The sequence below is a fragment of the Mastomys coucha genome, unplaced genomic scaffold (assembly GCF_008632895.1).
Source record: "Mastomys coucha isolate ucsf_1 unplaced genomic scaffold, UCSF_Mcou_1 pScaffold5, whole genome shotgun sequence".
In the NCBI taxonomy this organism is placed as follows: Eukaryota; Metazoa; Chordata; class Mammalia; order Rodentia; family Muridae; genus Mastomys; species Mastomys coucha.
In genome coordinates, this window is record NW_022196911.1 from 13,614,193 (window position 1) to 13,622,281 (window position 8,089).

Consider the following 8,089-nt stretch of genomic DNA (forward strand, 5'->3'; position numbering starts at 1 on the left):
TCTAGAACACCTTTCTACTGTTGATATTTGAGTGGCCTGATGAACCAGTCACTCTTGAGTGTTCAGCCTGCAGAGACAATGACCACAGCATCCAGTCTGGCTAAGGTACTGCCACCTTGTACAGAAGGAGGCCAGATCAAGGTCTGGGGCTCAGCCCTACCTGACTCTTCCTGCTGCTGCAGCAATGCCCGGCAAACCAGAGCTCAGGGAGTTGCTCGTACCCCACCCCCACACTCTAAAGCATGATGTCAGGTCCTGTTTTAGGATACACCTGTGCATACATGCCTACACACATAAATGTCTCCAGTGCTAGAGACACAGCTCTTCCTCTGCATCTAGCCACAGACACTTCCTGGGGCCATCGCCAGGAATGGAGGTTATTGCAAAGCTGTAGCTGACCACTGACAGAGTGGCCAGCAGCCTGTGCCCATGGGCCAAGTTCCAGGGGAGGAAACAGATACAAACAAAACAACCAAGCAAATTCAGAAGTCACTCAAGCAAATTCACATGACTGTAGGCAGAGCAGGCACCAAAACCCAATTAGGACAGAAAACACACATACAAATCCATTCCCACCAGGGCAGCAGAGTAAACCCACCACCCATTGCAGCTCTGGTTCACAAATGCCCCAGGGGAAGATTATCAGCCACCTGGAAGGTAAAGCCTGGTTCTGTGGCTTCCACAGCTTGTCAGTTCAGTGAAGCAGGCCTCACCATGGTCTAACAACAAGCAATTAGAGGCCAAGATCTGGACAGCTGAGGAACACCTTTCATATGTGTCTACAGCACTCAGACAAGGTACACACAAGTGGTCATTGAGCTGGTGTGTCCTTGTGTGTTCTTGTAATTGATTGCTCTATCCCCACAAGCAAAGCTAAGTATTAAGTTACTCTAGAAGAACTCAAAGGACGAGTTTGAACCTTGCTCCCACAACACATACACACCCATAAAACTGCTACTCCGTCCCTGTGCTAGATAAATGTCATCCCATGTCTACTTACCTAGCTTTGTGACCTTCTTGTTTCCCGTCACTACCTGGCACAGAACTTCTTTAATCTTGGAATGACAATGCGGTTTCCAGGATAAAATGTTAATGCACTGTTCAGAACTGTTGTGTTTTTGCCAAGGTGCATTGGGAAATCATTGTTGGGCAACACTTGATTTTTTTTTCCTTTTTTTTTTTTTTTTTTGAGACAGGGTTTCTCTGTGTATCCCTGGCTGTCCTGGAACTCACTCTGTAGACCAGGCTGACCTCGAACTCAGAAATCTGCCTGCCTCTGCTTCCCAAGTGCTGGGTTTAAAGGCATGTACCACCACTGCTCGGCCAACACTTGTTTTTTATGAGTAATTAGCAAAGCCTGTCTGTAAGGTGCCACTTGGCTGGCCATGATCAGAGCTATGGAACCAGTCATGGGGAAGATTTGGGGGCAGACTCCAGAGACAGGCAGGGGAACTACCCAATGATGTTAAGGCCAGTTATAAAGGCTCCTACTAAAACAGTATCTAGAGCTGGTGAGATGCTCAGTGGTTAAGACCATTTGCTGCTCTTCCAGAGGATCCATGTTTGATTCCCAGCAACCATATTGTGGCTCATGACGGTCTGTAACTCCAGTTCCAGGGAATCCAATACACACTTCTGGATTCAAGGCTTCTGGATGTGTACATGACACCCAGACATACATATGGGTATAACACCCATACGCATAAAATTAACAAGAAAAAAGTCTCTGGTTTGAAAAATATAGGAAAAGTTAATTTCCATGTGTACACGTGGATATATTACAAATATATGCATCTGCAAAGCACATTGCATTGCATATTCACTGTATATAGGTCCACATGTCTGTGTCCACATACTGTGTGCACATACTGTGTGCACATACAGTGGCTCTAAGGTCAGACTCATCAAGCTCTCCTCTGAGGAACTGAACTTACATAGGAAAAGGCACAAGCCTTTCTATGTTTGATGTACCTGTACACTAGTCTATCCTCTAAGATCATCTAGTTTTACAAAGAAAAATGTTCTTAAGGAAACAATACTTCAAAAGTAAGTTTTCTTAGGAAAAACTTTGCAAAATAAACTGAGACAGTCCCCTGAGTGTGAGCAGTCCCCTTCTGACTGGTCTGTGGGGAATTAGCCACAGTCATGTCTTCGGTCACATGTCTGGCCTCTTTCCAACCACCCAACACAGACCAAGTCACAGGAGTTGCCTCATTTTTAGGGCTCACCTGCATTCATGATCTATGTTCACCTTGATTCTCGAAGGCATCTGTCCACACCACAGCCCAGGGATTTACCCAGATGCCGGGAAAGAACTCACCAGCCCAGGTACAGAAACGCTGAAATGGGGAGGACCAGCTTGTGCAGCCTGGGCCTCCTCCTCTGCCCTGCTCTCCTTCCCGAAGGGCCTGAATCATCCGCTTGGAGCAGGTGGATGGGAAACACCTTTTGGTTGGGCTATTTACCATGATCTAGAGAGAAACATGAGGTCCCTCTTGGAGCCTAGGGAACTCTGATAGACAGATCTGTCAGTTAGCAAACGTCTCCTGAATTCTTGTACCTTAGATATGGAAGTGGTCTGCTACAAAACCAAGCCATACCCCTTGTCCCAGCCTGGACCTGTGGTTTGGAGGTTGTGCTTGGGTGGCCAGCAAGACTAGCTCATCAACTTCCTCCTCTAAGGCAAACGAACACATACCTGTCCATACCTGCCCATCCCATTTGGCCTGTCCCTTTTCGTTGTACTGCCTATCAGGTTCCCAAGGCTGAGATGGCAAGACAGCACAGGGAGGCTAGCACCCACTCAGCTGAGGAAAAAGTCAGGCTGGTGTTGGGCACTGAACTCAGTGGAGGAAGAAGTCAGGCTGATGCTGTGCATTGAGAGCAGGCAGGATTGTGACTCACAAGGGAGGGCAGGAACTCTGTGCTCACTGCAGGGGCTGTGGGAGGGGCTGGCCTTCATATCTGGATGTCATCTGCAGAGGGTGTGCATCACCCCACAGGTGATGTCAGAGACCCCAGATGAGACGGGCACAGCCCAGGTGCTCTCAAACAGCTGTAAAAATTAAATCATTATGGTCTATTTTCAGCATCATCAAAGAATCACAAATAAGTAGGAGGTACTAGACCCCAGTCTTCCCCAGCCAGCAGCGGGCACCTGCTCCCCTGGGTACATTTTAGTTTGTTTTAGTGTTACATTGTAACTCTTTTACAATCTCCTGTGTGGCTCAGCCCACCCAGCAGAAAAAGGAAAAGGGATTCCAAGCCCCAGGAGAATGAGGGCTTTGGAGGTGAGGACTTTGTTGGAAATGAACAAAAGATGGTTCCTCCGTGAAGAATTCTTCCAATGAGGCATTTATGGGAGCAAGGATATGTGTTTATATAAGAGGGGTTTATACCCAATTGGTCTACCAGACATTTTTGCTTCTTGTCATGACTTCTGGGAAACCAAAAATAAGTAAATCTACCTGGCTTCGAGTAGTCCAAGTCTCCAGTGCTTTTATGATGAAGAGGGGGTCGTTCCTCATGCCAACCCTGGATAGTCTGTATCTGGACTGGGCAGGAGTCCTGGGGCTGTGTAAGAACATTGTGGACTCAGTCGTGTGACTTCAAGTAAGCCAGACGGCACTTTCATCTTACCCCCAGAGGGTTTAGCTTAGAGCTGGCATTGACTAGAATGGCTCTGTAGCCCACTAAGCCATTGTACTTCCCAAGAGGAGGTTGTGAGTCAGCTTTGGGAAACAGAGTGAGAACAGGGCTCAGATCACAGTGAGGCCACCAGCCCCATGCACCGGCTATTTCTCTCTATGCAGCCCTCACCTATGCACAGCTTGTTTCAAATGTTTCCAACTTTCCCTGACCTTTACTTCTTTTAGGTTGTAGGAGCTGAGCTTCTGAACTCGTTTCCCCTCTCTTTATTGAGTACCTCCTGTGTGTTATTCACCATGGCCAACTGTCTCTGGGGAATTGAAGACACCCATCCTCACAGTCCACTGGGAAATGTGAGGTAGAGGCAACATTAAAGGCACAGAAAACTATGCTCTGGGTTCAGGCAGAAGGCGAATGGATTAAAAGTGCCTGTGAACCTCTCTTGAAATATTCTTCTATTCCTAGTGTTCCAAACAACCCTAGAGACTTGTTCTGCAGGACAGCCCAGACCAGGAAGTATGGAGAGTCAACAGAGCCTTGTACAAGTAAAGTGGCCTAGGGTTGATTGACTAGCAGAAGCTAAAGACTCCATCAAAGAAGAGGTGATCTGAGGGCTTGCTCACCTAGTCCCTCTGTTTCTTCAGACTTATTAGTGAAGAATAATACCTAAGCTTTGTATGTGTCTGTGTGTGAGTGTGTTTGTGTGTGTGTCTGTGTGACTGTGTGTGTGTCTGTGTGTGAGTATGTTTGTGTGTGTGTGTTTGTGTGACTGTGTGTGTGTCTGTGTGACTGTGTGCATGTCTGCCTGTCTGTAGTGTGTGTCTGTGTGTGTCTCTGTATGTGAGTCTGTGTGTGTGCATGCCTATATGTGTATGTATGTATGTGTCTGTATGTGTATTTGTGTTCTTTGTGTGTGAGTCTTTGTGTATGCATCTGTGTGTGCACCTGTATGTGTATGTGTGTATTTGTGTGTGTGTGTCTGTGTGCATATGTGTAATATATGTGTATCTATGTATGTGTGTTTATGTGCATGCAGATGTGCATGTGTCTGTGCCTGTATCTGTATGTTTGTGTGTGTGTGTCTGTGTATCTGTGTTTGTCTATTTGTCTGTGTGTATATATCTGTGTGTCTGTGTCCGTGTGTGTATATCTGTGTATCTCTGTGTGTATTCATCTATGTGTATGTGCCTGTGTTTGTGTCTCTATGTGTCTGTGTGCATGTGTGTATGTGTGTATATATATCTGTGTGTCTTTGTGTGTCTGTCTACATGTGCCTGCACATATATCTCGGAGCAGAGGAGGAAGGGGTTGAGCTCTCAGGGTTTGGTTCATCCACCAGTGGTTCCAGAAAGCCTGGCCTCATTCTCTTACCTTTCACCCACCCCCCTTTCCATGTGCCAGATTCACTCCTTTGCTGACAATTGAGAGACAAGAAGAGCCACAGCTGAGAGAGAAACATGATGTCCTTGAACATGTATGAAGATTACACTTTCCCTTACTGCTCTGCCAACTTCTGCTGCACCCAGACTCCAAGCAAACAGTGATGGATATGCAGTCTCGGCCTCTCTTCCCCTTTTGTGTTGCAAGAGCAGCCTCACCACCCTCACACACCCTACACAGCCTATGCTACTGCATCCTGTGCTGCTCAGGTGAGGTTTAACATCCAGGTGTTCTGCTACCCTCAGATCACAGGTGGCCCCTGATTCACTAGGGACAGGGTCACATACAGAGTTGGCTGCTGAGATTAGAACCGTTTGACCTCTGAAAGTAGCAGGACCCAGAGAAAAGCAATTCCAGGTCAGCATGTGGACTGAGCCATCCCCAGCTTTAACTTACTCTCTCAGTCTGTCTGCCCTCTCATGGCCTAAAGACTTTTGGAGGTCTAGAGCCAGGCCTGTGATGTCCCCAGCTCTGACTTGCCCCTCCGCAGCCTCTGTTTCTCACAGAGGGCCGAGGCCAGGCCACTACCAAGGCTGGCCTTTGCCATTCAGGCTTCTTCCTAACAGATCAGTCACCTGACAGGTTGGTTATGCCTGTGATATCCCACACGCAGTCACAGGAGACCGAGAAATTACAGTGAGCTTTCTAAGTCTTAGTAAGAAGGGAGACTGTTGCTATTTGGGTGTCAGGTCCAGCACTTCCTGGCTGGGAAGCAGCACTTGCCCATGGGACACATAAATCTGTCTCTACGTATCCTAAGACAGCCTCTGCTTCAGTTACACCATGGCTCTCCAGTCTCCCTCAGCCACTACAAGGTTGTAGTGTTTTGTGGAGCCCCAGTCCCTCTATATACCTCCCCCCAGACCCTAGAGCCCACCTTTGATGTCCTTGGAGGGGCAGAACACACAGGGACTTCGTTCTGGTGCTGGGTGACAAATGCCTGCTGTCCAAAGTACAGTTTAGCCAGATTTATCTCTCAATAACAGCCGAGCAATAAGAGCTAATAAGATCTAAGGCTAGTGAGGTCATGGATGACCTCCAGGCTTCATTCACAGGAAGGCTCTAAGGGTGGGTGTGACCTCCAGGGCTCCTTCTGGAGAAATGGCCTCCCTAGGCTCCTCAGAAAGAAGACTAAGCCATTTCAAAAATGTCACCTTCAGTGAGAAGCTCCAGACTGCAGCTTCATTGCTCGTGGACTTTGCCCAGAGAAACAAATCCGCCATGTTTCCACCGACGATGGTTCTGTGCTGTGCTGGAGGAGTGTTTCTCCTTCCTGTTGATGAAACGGGAAGTTCAGACTTAAGCCACTGGTAGGTGTGACCAGGATCAGCTCTCCTCCCTACCACCCTAAAGCTATAAAATGAAGTCTACTTCCTCTCTCCCCAATGCTGCCCTTAAACAAAAAGTTCCCGAACTCTGGACGTGAGTGAGCGATGTAGATCAGGGTCAATCTGAGCCGTACATCCAGCCACAGAGGAAAGTCACCCCAGGCAGGGTGTTCAGAGTGTCACATGACCCCAAACCTGTGCCTGTGGACAGGACAGGCCGGACATCTGAGAGAGCAAGGCCCTTGTACCAGCTATGGGGGCTGCAGGGTGGGAAAAGTCTAACGTGTCAAGCTCCTTCCAGGTGGGGCCTGAGTATGGCTTCCCCTGCCTGAGGAGCCATACTGTGTGCACTGCTGCAGAGGGACTGCCCATGTGTCTACTCCATTGTCACTAACCACTCAGAGGAAGGGAGAGCCAGGAAACTCTGAAAATACAGTATTAACTCAGTCCACAAATCTGTGGCATGTAGAAGCCTGCCTGTAATAGTCAATAGACTCTGTCTTCCTCAGTACTTCCTCATACTCAGTACTCTCTTCCCACTCAGTACTCCCATCACACTCAGTACTCCCACTAGACTCAGTACTCTATCACACACAGTACTCCTAGACACTCAGTACTCCCACCAGACTTAGTAGTCTACCACACTCAGTATGCCCACAACATCTTTCAGCACGTGCACAGACCACACACTCAATTCACAGACTTTGATCAGAAGCCCATGCTTGTCCATCACCTGACACCAGTTGTGCTCCTGGAGTCACGTTTGCCGAATATCTTTCAGAGCCATAAAACACAAAATCTGGGTCTTCTCCTGTTGGCCTTTGGAACAAGAGGTGGAACTCTCAGCTCCTCCAGCCCCTCACCTGCCTGGATGCCCCATGCTCCTGCCCACCTTGATGATAATAGACTGAACCTCTGAATCTGACACTTATGTTCCTTCCCCATAATCTGAAATGTTTCTTGAGACTTGGAAAAGGTGCAATGGTGTCACTGTTAATGATGGATTCTCAACAATCCCTTATTCAGATACCATAACCAATCATGTGTCTCCACAATAACTACTGTTTCCTGCAAAGAGAAAATTATTTGATCAAGAAATATCACAAGCTCCGCAGCCAGTCCCACAACACCCAGAGGAAACTCCACTCCCAGGCGCACTGACACACCCAGGATCAGAGACCTTGGTCACAAGATCTGCAGCCAATCCCAGAACACCCAGGATCAGAGATTAGACCTTGGGCGCAAGCTCTGCAGCCAGTCCCACAACACCCAGAGGAAGCTCCACTCCCAGGTGATCTAACAAGCCCAGGATCCCAGAACCACAGGATCACAGAGGCAGCTTGACTCTGAGGAGTTCTGACACAACTAGGATCACAGGAAGGACAGGCTCCAGTCAGATTTAGCAAGGGCAGGTAGCACTAGAGTTAACCAGATGATGGGGGGCAAGCATAAGAAAATAAACAACACAAAGCAAGGTCACTTGTCATCATCAGAACCCAATTCTCCCACCATAGCAAGTCCTGGACACACCATCACACCAGAAAAGGAAGATTCAGATCCAAAATCACTTATGATGATGATACAGGACCTTAAGAAGGACATAAGTAGCACCCTCAAAGAAATACAGGAGAACACAGGTAAAGAGCTAGAAGCTCTTAAAGAGAAAACACAAA

General features: G+C 47.9%; 1 protein-coding gene across 8 annotated transcripts in view; it reads right to left on the reverse strand.

Moving 5' to 3' along the window:
• The window catches only part of Unc93a (unc-93 homolog A), a 32,585-nt gene extending 29,660 nt beyond the window's left edge, over nucleotides 1-2,925 (reverse strand). For 2 of the 8 annotated variants that reach the window (XM_031353131.1, XM_031353125.1), the window contains exon 1: nucleotides 2,699-2,878. The gene's annotated coding sequence lies outside the window, so the exon portion shown is untranslated. Of the gene's footprint in view, nucleotides 1-2,228; nucleotides 2,297-2,320; nucleotides 2,472-2,698; nucleotides 2,881-2,904 lie in introns of those variants that run through there. The other 6 variants (XM_031353128.1, XM_031353126.1, XM_031353130.1 and 3 more) reach the window with 6 other exon arrangements.
• Between the last annotated feature and the right edge of the window lie 5,164 nt (nucleotides 2,926-8,089).